The following is a 16,090-nucleotide window of genomic DNA, read 5'->3' as shown; positions in this document are numbered from 1 at the left end:
ATGACTATAAAATTTGTAGAGAAAAACAAAGGACTTAGAATAGCCAAAATAATTTTAGAGAAACAAAGTTTTTCAGGACTCTCACCACCTGATTTCAACACATCTTATAAAGCTATAATAATCAAGAGAATGTTGTATTGACATAGGGCATATAGATTAACAGAACAGAAAAAAGAGTCCATAAGTTAAATCTACATGTCAATTGAATTTTGACAAAGTCCCAAGGTAGTACAACATAGAAAAGAGGCCGGGCGCAGTGGCTCAAGCCTTTAATCCCAGCACTTTGGGAGGCCGAGATGGGCGGATCACGAGGTCAGGAGATCAAGACCATCCTGGCTAAGTTAAATCTACATGTCAATTGAATTTTGACAAAGTCCCAAGGTAGTACAACATAGAAAAGAGGCCGGGTGCAGTGGCTCAAGCCTTTAATCCCAGCACTTTGGGAGGCCGAGATGGGCGGATCACGAGGTCAGGAGATCCGGCCACTGTACTCTAGCCCGGGCAACAGAGCGAGACTCCGTCTCAAAAAAAAAAAAAAAAACATAGAAAAGAGTCTCTTCAATAAATGTTACTCCAACAATTGGTCCTCTATATGCAAAAACTTGAACATCAAACTTTACAACATATTATATACAAAATTGACTCAAAATGATCATACACCTAAATATAAAATCTAAAACTATAAAGCTTCTAAGAGAAGACATAAAAAATTGTTCACAACCATGGGCAAGGCAAAACTTTCTTAGATATGATACAAAAACCATGAGCCATAAAAGAAAAAAGATTGCTAAATTGGACTTCATTAAAATTAAAGACTACTGCTCTTTGGAAAGCATTGCCAAAAAAGTGAAAGACAAACTACAGACTGGAAAAAAATATTCACAAAACACATAAAGGACTTGTATCTAAAATATATTTTTAAAACTTTTAAAATTCAATTATAGGAAACAAAAAAACACAATTTTTAAAGTGGGCAAATGATTTAAATAGACATTTCACCAAGAAAAGATACCAATGACAGACAAGTACATAACAGGATGCTCAATATCATTAAAAATAAGAGAAGTACAAATTAATACTGCAATGAGATACCACTACACACGTAGTAGGAAATCTATGATTTTTTAAAGGAATAATGAAAGAAAAAACTGACAATATCAAGGGCTAGTACAAATATGGAGTAACTGAAACTCTCATATTGCTAGTGGTAATGCAAAATGGTACAACCACTATGGAAAAAAAAATATATTTTTAAGTGAACCATACATATATATTAGTCAGCAATCCCACTCCTAGATATTTACTTAAGTGAAATGAAAATATATGTCTACAGAAAGAATATATGTAGATGTTGAGCCAGGCATGTTGTCTCTCACCTGTAGTCCCAGCTACTCCGAAGGTTGAGGTGGGATGATCATTTGACCCTAGGAGTCTGAAGCTGCAGTGAGCTATGATCTGCCATTGCCTTTCAGCCTGGGCAACAAAGTGAGTCTCAAAGTGTTGTTTGTCTCAAAAAACAAACAAACAACAACAAAAACCACTATACATGAATGTTTATAGTAACTTTATCCGTAATTGACAAAGATTAAAAACAACCCAAATGTCTTCAGCTGTTAAGTGGATAAAGAAATTGTTTAATATTCATAAAATATAATACTATTTGGTAATAGATTGAACTACTGATACACAATGTGGATATATCGCAGAAGCATTGTGCTAAGTGAAGGAAACCAGATTTACAAAATTATGTGCTGTAACTTACATAACATTCTAGAAGTGGCAAAACTAGACCACACCAATGGTTGCCAGAGGCAAGGGTTAGGGGAAGAGACTGACTACAAAGTGACACTAAGGAGAGTTTGGGGTGCTGAAATGTGCTATATCTTGGTTGTAGTCTTGGTTACAGGGCTGTATGTCTTTAAGCTGCATGTCTTTGACCAGAGTCATCAACTCTACACATATATGGGATAAATTTTGCTATCTATAAATCAGACCTCAATAAATCTGACCTAAAAAAAAAAAAAAACACATTTATTGAATGGAATTAGCTATTTGCAGAACTATTTTAAAGAGAATGTCACCACAATTAATACTGGGAAGAAGACCCAGAAACTCTAATAATAATGACTATAATGTATTAAATATCTACTATATGCCAGGTAGTTAATATCTGTTGTCTCTAATTTGCAGAAAAACCCTGAAAGGTAGATACTATTTTCAGAGATAATTGATTCTTGGCAGGGTTAAGTAACTCATAAGAAATTATTCATTAGAAGGCTGGGTGCAGTGGCTCAAGCCTGTAATCCCAGCACTTTGGGAGGCCGAGGCGGGCGGATCACAAGGTCAGGAGTTCGAGACCAGCCTGTCCAATACGGTGAAACCCCGTCTCTACTAAAAATACAAAAATTAGCTGGGAGTGGTGGCGGACGCCTGTGTGCCAGCTGCTCGGGAGGCAGGAGAATCGCTTGAACCCAGGAGGCGGAGGTTGTAGTGAGCCAAGATGGGGCCACTGCACTCCAGCCTGGGTGACAGAGTGAGACTCCGTCTCAAAAAAAAAAAAAATAAAATAAAATAAATTATTCATTAGATAAATGGCTGTTATATGTGTTTAATTCTAGATTTGCCTAAATTTATATTCCCTTTCCACGAAAATATTCTACGTTATTTTCACTAAAAATACTGCTACTCTGAAAACAATTTTTTGTTGTAGAAGACTCTGTGGTCTAATCAAAGTTTGGGATCTCCCTGAAGAAAGAATATGTTAACAGATTCTTTCTAATATAAAGAATATGTTTCCTGGATAAAATATATGAATCTCAGAAAATGCTCAGAGAGACAAAATTAATCTAGTCATGCCTTTATTCAACTCTCTTCAGGGTATGGAAATAATATATCTAGTGTACAGGAGTTTTTCTTTCCCTAGGAAAGAGTTATCAATGTTGTTTCACTTTGTGTGTCTGATTTTGTGGTATGGAAGTATTTTGTCAAGTCTTAACAGTTCCTGGACAAAATGTCCCTAATCATGTTTCATAATTCTTGCATGCCATGGAATCAGCAGGTTTATAATTTGGTTTCCTAGATACCTTGACAGCAGGATGGGGTGACCTAGAAAAAGGAAATGAGTGCTTTAGTCACCAGCTGTCACACATTTGATCGTAAGTTAACAATTAGGATTCTGTTTGAGTCATCAATGGCTTGTGAATGTATTTGGTGAGTGAGATTTTGAGGTGTCTACTCATCTGAGGCTACATTGATGATATAGAGTTTCTACACCTACAAGGATGAGGGTCAGCATGTGGTAACAGAGATTTCATGTAAACATGTCTTGTTTACATGAAATCTTTTTTCATGTAAATGAAATAAGATTTCATTATTTCTATGAAATCTGTAAGTAGGCTTAGAGCTACATCTTACTCTTTCACTGGTTCAAGTTGAGTCTCTTATTTTACTGATATTCTGCTTAATTATTATCTATTCATAGGGACAACATTCTTTCCGGGTGATTGGTGTTTGGCAACTAGAGGCAATCAAGTACAATTCATGTCTCTATTAAAGTGGGAGTGATGCCAATGAAATAAAACAGAAACATTAATCAATACAGCTATGTATTTCATGCCATCAATGAAGATTTTTAATACATCATCCAAGCTGACTGAAAAGTAGAAAAAAAGTTGCGTTGCTTTTTTTGTAATTTTTGAAAAGTACTGAGATACTGTGATTGCTAAGCAGGAGTGGGAACAGATCAAAGAAGACAGAGTGAATAAGGCCGAACTATAAAGAATAATCATAGTACGTTAACAAACATATTAAAGGTCATTCAAGTCCAAGGCATGTGTGCATTCTTAAGTGATGTGTAAGCATAAATAAAGTGATTAGCAAAGTCAGTCTCATCAAAATAACTGGTACTATATATGGAATTCCATTACCCGAATGACAGAGAAAATCATAGGAAACCTGGAGTGAAGCCCTGGCTTTGCCACATAATCATTAGCCGTATGACTCTGGTTGTGTAGCTCAACCTCTCTGAGGGTCAGATTTTTTCATCTGTAAATGATGATACACTACTTATCATTCAGGAATTTTTAAGGATTAAAGAAGATCATGTGCATATCTATTTTGACAGAGTTAATACAGTTACATTTCCTCCTGGGAACACAGCTAAATTATATTTTCCAGCCTGCCTTAGAGTTAAGTGGGGCCATAAGATTAAATTTTGGTCAATGCAATGTTGGACATGATGAATGTCATTTTCAACAGAGGGTTCTAAAATGTCCTCCACAATCCAAGATCAGCCTCCCACTTGATGGTTAAATAACTTTAGGACTTCGAAGAGTATTCTGGGACTCTGAAGAAGTATTCACCAGACTTGGTCATTACATTTCTGCACTCCCAGATGACCTTCAATAGACTGTGAAATGAATACAATAAATGATTTGGTTATAGTTGTATGGAGTGAATTTGCACTGTCAAATACTACAGAAATGTTATTTTCTTTTTTCTGTTAACTCGTAGCTTCTGTGCAGCACAACAGTTACAGGGAAATCTACTGTCAGACAAACCAGACACCATTTGAACTGATTTAATTAAGTTATTGATTTAACAACATTTATGAAACACTTATGTGCCAAGAACCATTATAGATACTGGGAATAGGATGATAAATTCAACATAGTTCCTGCCCTCATGTAGCAAATATTTTAGTGAATGAAACAGACAATAAATAATGAATTTACACATGCACACACACACACAAACATGCACACGTGCACACACACATTGGGTAATCAGTTCTATGAACAAAAATTTAACAGGCTTACACCTGTAATTCCAACACTTTGGGCAACTGAGGTTGGTGGATCACTTGAGGCCAGGAGTCTGACACCAGCCTGGGAATGTTGCGAGACCCCCCAGTCTCAAAAAGCAAAATTTGAAATTAGCCAGTTGTGGTAGCATAAGCCTGTAGTCCCACCTACTTGGGAGACTGAGACAGGATCTTTTCAGCCTAGGAGTTCAAGGCTGCACTGAACTATGATCATGCCACTGTACTGTAGCCTGGGCAACAGAACAAGACCCTATCTCTTAAAAGAGAGAGAGAGAATACAGTATGACGAGGGACTGTTTTAAAGAAGGAGTTCTGAGAAGTCTACTTGAGAGGTGACATCTGAACTGAAGTATCAGTTAAGTGTGAGAAAAAAATTCTCAACCCCAAGTAGAAATTGCAAATGTAAAGGCCTGAGTTAGAAACTTGCTTGGCACATCTGAGGACTATCAGGGAGGTAAGAGTAAGTAGAGACCAGAGAGCAAGAGATAGAGTGATAAGAAATGAGGCCACAGACTTAAACAGGGCCCAGATCGTGTAGAAATAAGACTGTAAAAAGGACTTTGGGTTTTATTTGAAATCTGATGGGAATTGTAGGACAATTGAGACCAGAGAAATGACATGGCTTAACATTTTTTAAAGTAGCCACTCTGGCTACTGTGAAAAGAACAGTCTATAGAGGAAAAGCAGAAACAAGAATAGTCAGGAAGCTGCTGGGATAATCCACAGGGAAGGTGGTGCTGCCTGGGCTAGCATGGTAGTGATGGAGGCAGTGCAGTGGAGGGTTTGGAATACATTGTAAAAATGCAACAGACAAGATTGCTCCTGTATTGGATGTTGAATATGAGAAAAACAGGGAGGTCGACCAAGGCTCCAAGGTGTGATCTGAGAAACTGAGTAAAAGCTGGTACCATTTGTTGAGGAGGGTAAACTGTTGAAAGGGCATTTTTGGGGTGGTCATCGGCAAGAGTCAAGGGGTTTGGATACGTTCTAGGGTCTTCAAGTTATGCCAGTAAAATGTTATAGTTTACTCTTATATCCAATTGTCATTGTCTTCAGACTGAAAAATTTTGAAAAGTGAGGTTCTTCCACACCAAAGACCTTTTTCCAGTGACTCTGCAGGCACCCAAGAGAAGGCTTGCCTTTAGCACTGAAGTGGCTTTGAGGGTAGCTAGGATGTGTGTTCCTGCATTGGTTACCCCTTGTACTCCACCTGACCTCCTCTTGGCCCAACTTTTATTCCAGCCTTTGCTTCAGCATCCAGATTTGTGCTGCTATGACCTGACACCTGCCTTACTATACTGCCCTGGGCTTCCCTGAAGCCCTAGTGTGGGGCACCTGTGGAATCCACATAGGACAGACACATACAGACCTGGATGTGTGAGGAGAAGGAGCAATAGCTTCCTGATCTTCCAGCAACCACAATGGTAATATGATCTTCAGCTCCATAGTTCCAGAGGCAGCCTCCTGATTTCCTAACATCTGATGGTGCCAGAGGTAACAACAGCTCACGTGGGGAGTCAGTTCTATGATGTTTGGGGAATTAATCTAGTGGGTCTGAAACCCACTCCTCTAATGTCTTTAACAATTTGGTAAGCACCTACTTCTCTGTGTCAAATTCCTTTTTGCTTAAGATTTTAAGGTAGTAATTTTTTTTTTCTCTGAACTTTGGCTGATAAATGCAGATTATTCCTGTACTAGGTAAATATTACACTCCAGGAACCAATATTTTCTACATGTTGCATTGGGATCTTATCAGAATTGCTGGACATTTACACAACAGGTCCTTTCCAATAATCCCCAACCCGAAGGTAAGTCTGAGGACTGACGATTGCTAACAGAGCTCTGAAAAACAACCTTCCACAAACATCACCACAACCCCAGCCTCTGACGCAACCTTGATTTCCCCTCCTTGTGGAATCCACATTAAACATGCAAATACTGGAACACTGTTTAAGACAGAGGGCTGCATAGTCAACCCACAATTCAAAATGCCTGATTTTAAGTTTCACTAAACAAGCAACTTAGCACATAATAAGCAGGTTTCCTAACCAGGGAAGAAAACTGTTAATACAGAGTGGGTCTTAGAGAGCAAGTTCCTTTAAGCATCAAATATCTCCCCAAGACCCCCGCCAAAAACGTCTATTGATTTGAAAAGAAAATCTGTTTGTTTGTATTACTCATGTTCTTATACTCTTAGGCAAAAGTTTCTGGATATTAGTCCTTCTTAAAGATCCAATATTATTACCATAAATTTCAATCATAATCTATCCTTAACACTTTTTTTGGTCAATGTTTCAATGACTGTTATAGACCCTCCCTACAGTGATCTGACATATCAGATAATCAGACCTGCCAGATTCTCTGTAAATTGGAATGAGGAAGAGCTAAATGAGGCTTTGAGGCTCATTCCTTGTTACTCAAATCAAATAAAATAACTTCAGTGCTCAGGTGTCTTTAAAAAAAAAGAAAGAAAAAGTTTGGCTCATCAGAAGCTATTTTAGTTAATGTTAGTATTTTTTATATCTTGAGCCATGATGGGGGTGTGGGTGGCTGTTAGGTCATTTCAAGGAATATGGCATGACTATACACTAACTATTGTGCTTTTCACATATGGATACTATTAGTTTTAAATGTTTCAACTAAAAAACTCCAAACTGATCTAAAGAGTGTCTGAATTTATAGCAAGGCTTGGTCAGTATGTATTTTCTGAATAAATGGATACTAAATATACTACTACTATCATAGAGAGATGTTATGAGGCTTTTCTTTTTATGTTAAGAGAGCCATAACACTCAGATATGTTAACAGATATTGTGCCAGAGGACAGTTTCCAAAATGTTACTTATGAGTAATGTAAGGACACATACAAATTAAAAATAAGATGCTTAATCCTCCCTCTTGAAAATAAAGAAATTTACCCACCACCCCCTTCCCATTTTCTTGGGGCATTTATTTTAGAAAACTTGCAATTGTAAGTTGTTTCTTCTCTCTTTGAAATGAATATAAATCCTTTTGAAAACTAGATAGGCTTTTTGTCAACATCATGCCTCAGGAAGGTTTATCTCAAAGACGTGGGAACTATCTCTTTGAAATGTAACTGTCTACAGATGTGGTGGCTCACTCCTGCAATCCCAGCACTTTGGGAGGCCAAGGCCAGTAGATCATCTGAGGTCAGGAGTTTGAGACCAGCCTGGCCAACACAGTGAAACACCGTCTCTACTAAAAATACAAATTTTAGCTGGGTGTGGTGGTGGGTGCCTGTAATTCCAATTACTCAGAAGGCTGAGGCAGGAGAATCACTTGAACCTGGCAGGCAGAGGTTTCAGTGAACCAAGATTGTGTCACTAACTCCAGCTTGGGCAATAGAGTGAGACTCAGTCTCAAGAAAAAAAAAGAAAAAGAAAAAGAAAATGTAAACATCCAGGGAGTTTGCACCCTTATATGGTTTGGCTGTGTCTCACCCAAATGTCATCTTGAATTGTAGTTCCCATAATCCCCAGATCATGGGAGGGACCTGGTGGGAAATAATTGAATCATGAGGGCAGTTACCCCTATGCTGTTCTTGTGATAGTGAGTGAGTTCTCATGAGATTTGATGGTTTTATAAGGGCTTTTCCCCTTTTGCTCTGCAGTGCTCTCTCCTGTCGCCTTGTGAAGAAGGATGTGTTCGCTTCCTCTTCCACCATGATTGTAAGTTTCCTGAGATCTTCCCAGCCCTGCCGAACTGTGAGTCAATTGAACCTCTTTCCTTTATAAATTATCCAGTCTGGGATATTTCTTCATAACAGTGTGAGAAGGAACTAATACAACCCCTATCTACCAGTTTCTGTGGGAGGATATGAGATTGTCTTCCATGGGTGCCTTGATCCAAGTTCCAAACCTACCTCCTGCCAAAAAGATATAAGAAGTTTGCTTTTCCTCTGGGTAAAGCCAATCAGCTTACACAGATGGTCACCCAATTACTAGATGAATCTAGGATGAACTATGTGTGACAAATGGCGTTATCTAGTCCTCCTACTTGAAGACTATTGAATGTTTACCTAGAAAACATGTATATATGTGATGGGTTATATATATTGACAGTATCAAAGGGTTAGATTTTGATCTGCTAGTTCTTTGCAAGCTCCTAGTGGATTGCCTGTGATAGACATCACATTCTCATTTAATGCCCATTCAATAATAAAACTGTTTATTTCTCTAGTACCTTAATGGAGAAGTTTTCTGGGTTGGGAGAAGATTTTGTTTTTAATTATATTTCCTCAACAGTAAAAAGGAAATTACTCCATAACCGAACCCAGCATTTATCAGGCCAGCCCTGTGATGACCCCTATCAGTAGGTTCCATTACAGAATTTCTACCATGGCTACTTGTCTCTGAGGTATCTTAAACAAAATTCGATTACCACTGTTCAGATGTGTAACAGGTAGCTTTATGCTAACATGTACCTTTTTGGACTTTCAATCTCTGCTTGCAATTATGGTAAGGATGTCATAAGTCTTTCCTTTTTCCTTTGACCACTGAAAGTCAGCCATCCTCAGTTCTTTGAGTTTACCCCCATTTAAAGCTGGCTTCGATCTGAATATTTATTCTAAGCAACTATTCTCAGCTCCTGCCTCCTCCTCCTTATCTTTTACTACAGTCCCAAATTATGGCCAAACTACCCTATGGGAGGGTAATTCTCATCTTCATCCTTCAGAATTAGCTTCATTTCAAACAGTATTACTCTTACCTCAGTTTGAGATTAAGAATAACTTTCACATTGAAAGGGATGCTATGCACATATATCCATTTTTCTTTTCAAAGGATGGTAGAAGGTCTGAGGTAATTCCACCATGCCTCAGGCAACTTTTCTTTTAATCAACAAATCAGGACTACATTTCAATTGGCAATTATCAGCATGTCAGCTGACTGAGCCTCCTGAGTTTTAGCATCCTGTTTTCAAACTGTCACCAGTACTGTGATATCCAAGGTTTAAGATGTCAGTAGCACTGATTGAAAGAGCTTACATGGCACGCAGTATGGTAGGTGATGTTCATTAGTGATGCCCCTGAACTTATTTCCCAAACCTGATTTCCAGACATAAGTAACATCCAGAACATCAGTTCATTTAATTGGACTGTTCTGTTAGGAAGTGACTCAATTACGAAGGGAAGAAAGAACTTCTGCTCTTTCAGAATTCACTGTCTTCTGAGTTGCATCACTCTAAGTGATTTAAATGATGCCCAGAGCTGCTTTTGTATTCAAGAAATACATCTTAATTTTAATGGGAGCCCCAGTAGACTGTCTCGTCAGGGAAGTCTACATGTCCTTTTTCTGCTGCTAGCAACAATATTAATATAGTTGCTTGACAAGTAAACATTTCCACTTCAAGATACCACACGTAAAGGTAAGGTTCCTTTTTTGCTTGTCTATAATTACAGAGAAAATTTCCAAAAACAGATCACCACATTTTTGAACTTTCTGTCAGTGATTCTTGAACTAGCAATTGCAGCTACATGGCACCTCAAAATGTACTCTGGTGCAGAGCGAAGGAAAGCCACCATTTTCTTTAACCTAGAGATTTCTCTTACAGCCATACCATTATGCTGTACGTGTAGGCCCCTAGCAATGATCCTATCTAATCAACATCTGCATTCATTGAACCACTTTAAAGTGAACACAACAAAACTGTGGTAAAAAGAAAATCCTCGGCCGGGCGCCGTGGCTTAAGCCTGTAATCCCAGCACTTTGGGAGGCCGAGACGGGCGGATCACGAGGTCAGGAGATCGAGACCATCCTGGCTAACCTGGTGAAACCCCATCTCTACTAAAAAATACAAAAAACTAGCCTGGCTTGGTGGCGGGCGCCTGTAGTCCCAGCTCCTCGGGAGGCTGAGGCAGGAGAATGGCATAAACCCGGGAGGCGGAGCTTGCACTGAGCTGAGATCCGGCCACTGCACTCCAGCCTGGGTGACGGAGCCTCGAGACAAACTACAGATTGGGAAAAATTATTTGTAAACAATACATCTGATAAAGTGTTAATATCTAAAATATATAAGGAACACAAATAATTCAATAGAAAGTAAACAAATAACTGAATTTTAAAATGGGCAAAGGACTTGAATAGACATTTCTCTGAAAGAAGACACGTAAATAGACAACAGGTATATGAAACAATGCTCAGCATCATGAATCATCAGGAAAACACAAATTAAAAATCACAATAAGATATCACCTCATACCTCTTAGGATGGCTTTTATCAAAAAGTTGAAAGAAAATAAGTGTTGGAAAGGATGTGAAGAAAAGAAAACTCTTGTACACTGTTACTGGGAATGTAAATTCGTGTAGCCATTATGAAAAACAGTATGGAGACTTCTTAAACAATTAAAAATAGAATTATCATATGATTGAACAATTCCACTTCAGGTATATATTCAAAGAATATAGAATCAGTATGTCAAAGGGACATCTACACTCCCCTGTTCGTTGCAGCATTGTTTATAATTTCCAAGAGGTGGGAATAACCTAAGTTGTTAATAAATGAATGGTTGAAAAGTGACTATATTATAAAATATAGTAGAATATTTTTCAGTTTTTAAAAAGAAGAAAGCCCTGTGCTATCATCTGAATGTTTGTGTTCTCCATAAATTCATATGTTGAAACCTAATTTCCAATGTGATTGTATTAAGAGGAGGGGTCTTTGGGAGATGATTAGATCATGAGGAATCCACCCTCATGAACTGATTTCATGCCTTTATAAAAGAAGCCTGAGTGAGCTTGTTTGCCCCTTATGCAAACAAGGGGCAAACAAGAGGACACAGCTAGAAGGTGTCCTCTTTGTAGCAGAGAATGAGCCCTCACTGGACACTGAGTCTGCTGTTGGGCTGGTTGGACTTCCCAGTCTCCAGAACTGTGAACAATAAATTTCTGTTGTTTATAAATTGCTCAGTTTACAGTACTTTGTTATAGCAACTCAAACAAACTAAGACATCCTATCATATGCTATAAAATGAATGAACCTTGGAAAGATTACACTAAATGAAATAAGAGTTGCAGAAAGACAAATACTTCATGATTCCATTTATATGATATATGTAAAGTAGTCAAACTTATCAATGCAGAAAGTAGAATGGTGGTTGTCAGAGATTAAGGAGGAGGAGAAAATGTGGAGTTGCTGGTCAATGGGCATAAAGTTTCACACACGCAACATGAAAAGGTTCTAGTGATCTGTTGTACAGCATTGTGCTTATACTCAACAATACTGTAATGTACACCCAAAATTTTATTGAGAGTAGATCTCATGTTACATTTTCTTAACCACAGTAAAAAAGAATCAAAATGGATTAAAAACTTAAATGTAAAACCCCAAACTATAAAAACCCTGGAACATAACCTAGGCAATACTATTGTGGACATAGACATAGGCGAAGATTTCATGACGAAGATGCCAAAAGCAATCGTGACAAAAGCAAAAACTTGACAAATGAGATCTCATTAAACTTAAGAGCTTCTGCACAGCAAAAGAAACTATCAACAGTGTAAACAGCCTACGGAATGAGAGAAAATATTTGTTAACTATGCATCTGACAAAGGTCTAATATCCAGCATCTATAAAAAAAATTAAACACACTTACAAGAAAAAACAAATAAACAATGAGAACACTTGGACACAGGAAGGAGAACATCACACACTGGGGCCTATTGTGGGGAGGGGGAAGTGGGGAGGGAGAGCATTAGGAGATATACCTAATGTAAATGACGAGTTAATGGGTGCAGCACGCCAACATGGCACATGTATACATATGTAACAAACCTGCATGTTGTGCACATGTACCCTAGAACTTAAAGTATAATATAAATAAATAAATAAATAAATATCAAAAAAAGGATATAAATTGTTCTGCCATAAAGACACATGCATGCTTATATTCATTGTAGCATTATTCACAATAGCAAAGATGTGGAATCAACCTAAATGCCCATCAGTGACAGATTGGATAAAGAAAATGTAGTACATATACACCATGGAATGCTATGCTGCCATAAAAAGAGTGAGATCATGTCTTTTGCAGGAACATGGATGGAGTTGGAAGCCACTATCCTTAGCAAACTAACTCCATAACAGAAAAAACAGAAAACCAAATACCACATGTTCTCACTTATAAGTGGGAGTTAAAAGATGAGAACTCGTTAACATAAAGAGGGGAACAGCAGACACTGAGGCCTTCTTGAGATTGGAGGGTGGGAGTAGGGAAAGGATCAGAAAAAGTAACTATTGGGTTCTAGGCTTAGTACCTGGGTGATGAAATAATTTGTACAACAAACCACCATGATATGAGTTTATCTACATAGCAAATCTGCACATGTACCCCTGAGCCTAAAATAGAAGTTTCTTTTAAAAAGAAAGAAAAATAAATAATCTTTGTGACCACTACAGTTCAAACATAATTGCCATAATGATGAGTTATGAATTATGATCTTTACCCACACACATAATGTGTAGCTAATAATGATGACCAAGTTTCTCACCTTCTGTTCATGCTTCACAACCAAGAGTGTTTAAATTATGAAAGCTCTTTAGTCTTCATTTTTGTGTATGTCCTAATGAATAGTAATACTTAATCTTGCAGATTTCCTGGGTAAAATATATGTAATCTATTTAAAGCATAAGATCAATTTCTGATGCACAGTGGGCATAAAAAATGCAGTTATCATGCTAAATAAATATATTTAAACTAGGCACGGTGGTTCATGCCTGTAATCCCAGCACTTTGGGAGGCCAAGGCGGGCGGATCATGAGGTCAGGAGTTCGAGACCAGTCTGGCCAACATAGTGTCTCTATTAAAAATACAAAAAAATTAGTCTGGCATGGTGGTGTACGCCTGTAATCCCAGCTACTCGGGAGGCTGAGGCAGGAGAATCACATGAACCTGGGAGGCGGAGGTTGCAGTGAGCCAAGATCACGCCATTGCACTCCAGCCTGGGTGACAGAATGAGACTCCATCTCACAAAATATATATATATTTAATAGTATACTTTTTTTTTTGAGACAGGGTCTTGCTTTGTCAGTCATGCTGGAATGCAGTGGCACAGTCACAGCTCACTGCAGACGTGAGCTTCCAGGCTTAGGGGATCTTCCCACCGCTGCCTCCAGAATAACTACGACTACTGGTGTGCATCACCATGTCCAGCTAATTTATTTTTATTTTTATTTTTTGTAGAGGTGGGGCTTCACTATGTTGTTTAGGGTGGTCTCAAACTCCTGGGCTCAGGCTGTGTAAGGAGGTGACTCAGTTATAAGTGGAAAAAATAACAGAGATTTACACAGTAAACATAGACATGTGTTTCTACAAGAGGCACTGGCAGTACTCAAGTCACTTAAAATAAAGTTATTTTAACATGTACCGATTTGCATTGTTTTTCAAAATAATTTACAGCTTGACTTTCTGAAAAAAAATTGATCTTTCAAATGCCATTGTGTATAGGTGGTACTAAACTTTGCCTTCAGCGTGGGTATTAGCAAAATCTGGTGTTACCTTTCAGCTTTAGATGAATAGTTAAATGCACTACCTGTTCAGTTCTGGCATCTATGAACTCATATGTGATCGATGGATACATGATCATGTAGGTAACCTTTCTACCTAGTTATTTTAACATCATTAAAAATATCAATAAGTTGCAGTGACACTGCGGTACACTACTGAGGCACTCATTCTTCCTGCAGCCAGGAATGATGAGTGCTGAGGCTCATTGCTGAGTCTTTTTCCATAAGCTGCTTCTCACTGAAGAACCTGCCTTGCCCAAGATTCTCCCCGCTGTGAGCCGATTATATCCAATAACTGCTTAAAGTCGGGGTGCAAATGCCTTGGCCCCTTGACTCAACTGGTATTCTAAATAGTCATCTCAGCTTCTAAATCCCCTTATAGGATCAGCTGAGGCTGCTTTTGCAACTGTATCACAGTTTAACTTTTCCCTGTGCCTAATCCTGCCTTCCCCATCCCTCACAGGTATTGTATATGAGCACTCCCTATGAACCTCCTGTCTGCAAATATCAGGTTCTCTCCCCAGAGATCCTGACTTACAATATAAATGTGGGCCATGTTGTTTAGATTTATTATTTAAACTAACATTTTAGTATGTAAATTTTCAAAAGAAAAAAGGTTTTTAAAACTTCACATCATGTATCTACCACCTAGATTCTACCATCTATATTCAACTTTATCAAATGTTTGTCCACTTATCGATCTTGGATTTTTTTAATACCTGAATACTTTCTTTAAAATATTGGTAATCATCATAAAATGTAAAATTGCTATGAAAATGGACTTTAATCAAAAATAGGCTACATGTTATCAAGATATTTTGAACTACCTTATCTTATACTTATATAAGATATTCAACCAAGATAGAATGAAAGTTATTACACATCCAAAGACTGAGCAAATAAAAGCAAGCCTTATTATATACTTTGCGGATAATAACACCACAATATCAATATCTTCAGACATATCAACAACCAAGGGTTGCTTTCACATCTTTCCTTTGCTGAAGTCTGCTGAATAAATCAAACAAATATGTCATGAAGTGTGAGTTTTTCTTACATGATGCCTGCTGTACAGACCCTCCAATCATTCCTCTTTAGAGAAATTACTAAAATGTCATGCTTACCAGTGAGAGGCAGACAGAAATCTGAGTGCCAACTAAAAATTCCGGAACAGTTTTGTCATTCTAAAAGTCAATCATATTGTTCTATTGCAAAAATTCTAGTCCAAAGTAAGGACAATTTTTCCCAAGTGATTGAGTGGAGCAGCAAATGTTTTTAAAAATAGTAGATATAAAAATATCAGCAAGAGCCAAAATTACAAGACTGTTTCTGAAAATATTCCGAAAGAATGCTTAGAAAGCATCTTTTTCCAGGTAGACAGAGAGCTTGTGAGCTTACATCATTGGCTTCATTTTATCATCACCATCCAGCTCAGGAGCTCAAGAGGAGGGGAACTGAGTCAGTTAGAATTAGAGAGGTGGGAAAAGTTGAATAATGGTTATATTGTTACATCATCTGTACCCCAGACTGCAAGGGCTAGATCAAAGAAGCTGCTCCTCCTCTAACCTCAGTGGAAAAGGAATGCCTATTTATAGTCTCACTAATGTGTAATATAATTACCATGGGAGCAATCTATCAGGTGTTAATGCTGAAAAAAATGTTTCTATGCTATAATGTCAAGTTTTAAAATGCAATTTCTAAAATTATAACAAAAGTTGAACAATTAAACTTTATTTAATAACAGTT

Source organism: Colobus angolensis, unplaced genomic scaffold (assembly GCF_000951035.1).
Source record: "Colobus angolensis palliatus isolate OR3802 unplaced genomic scaffold, Cang.pa_1.0 Scaffold123, whole genome shotgun sequence".
NCBI lineage: Eukaryota > Metazoa > Chordata > Mammalia > Primates > Cercopithecidae > Colobus > Colobus angolensis.
The sequence above is the reverse complement of the archived record's forward strand: the minus strand, read 5'-3'. Positions refer to the sequence as shown.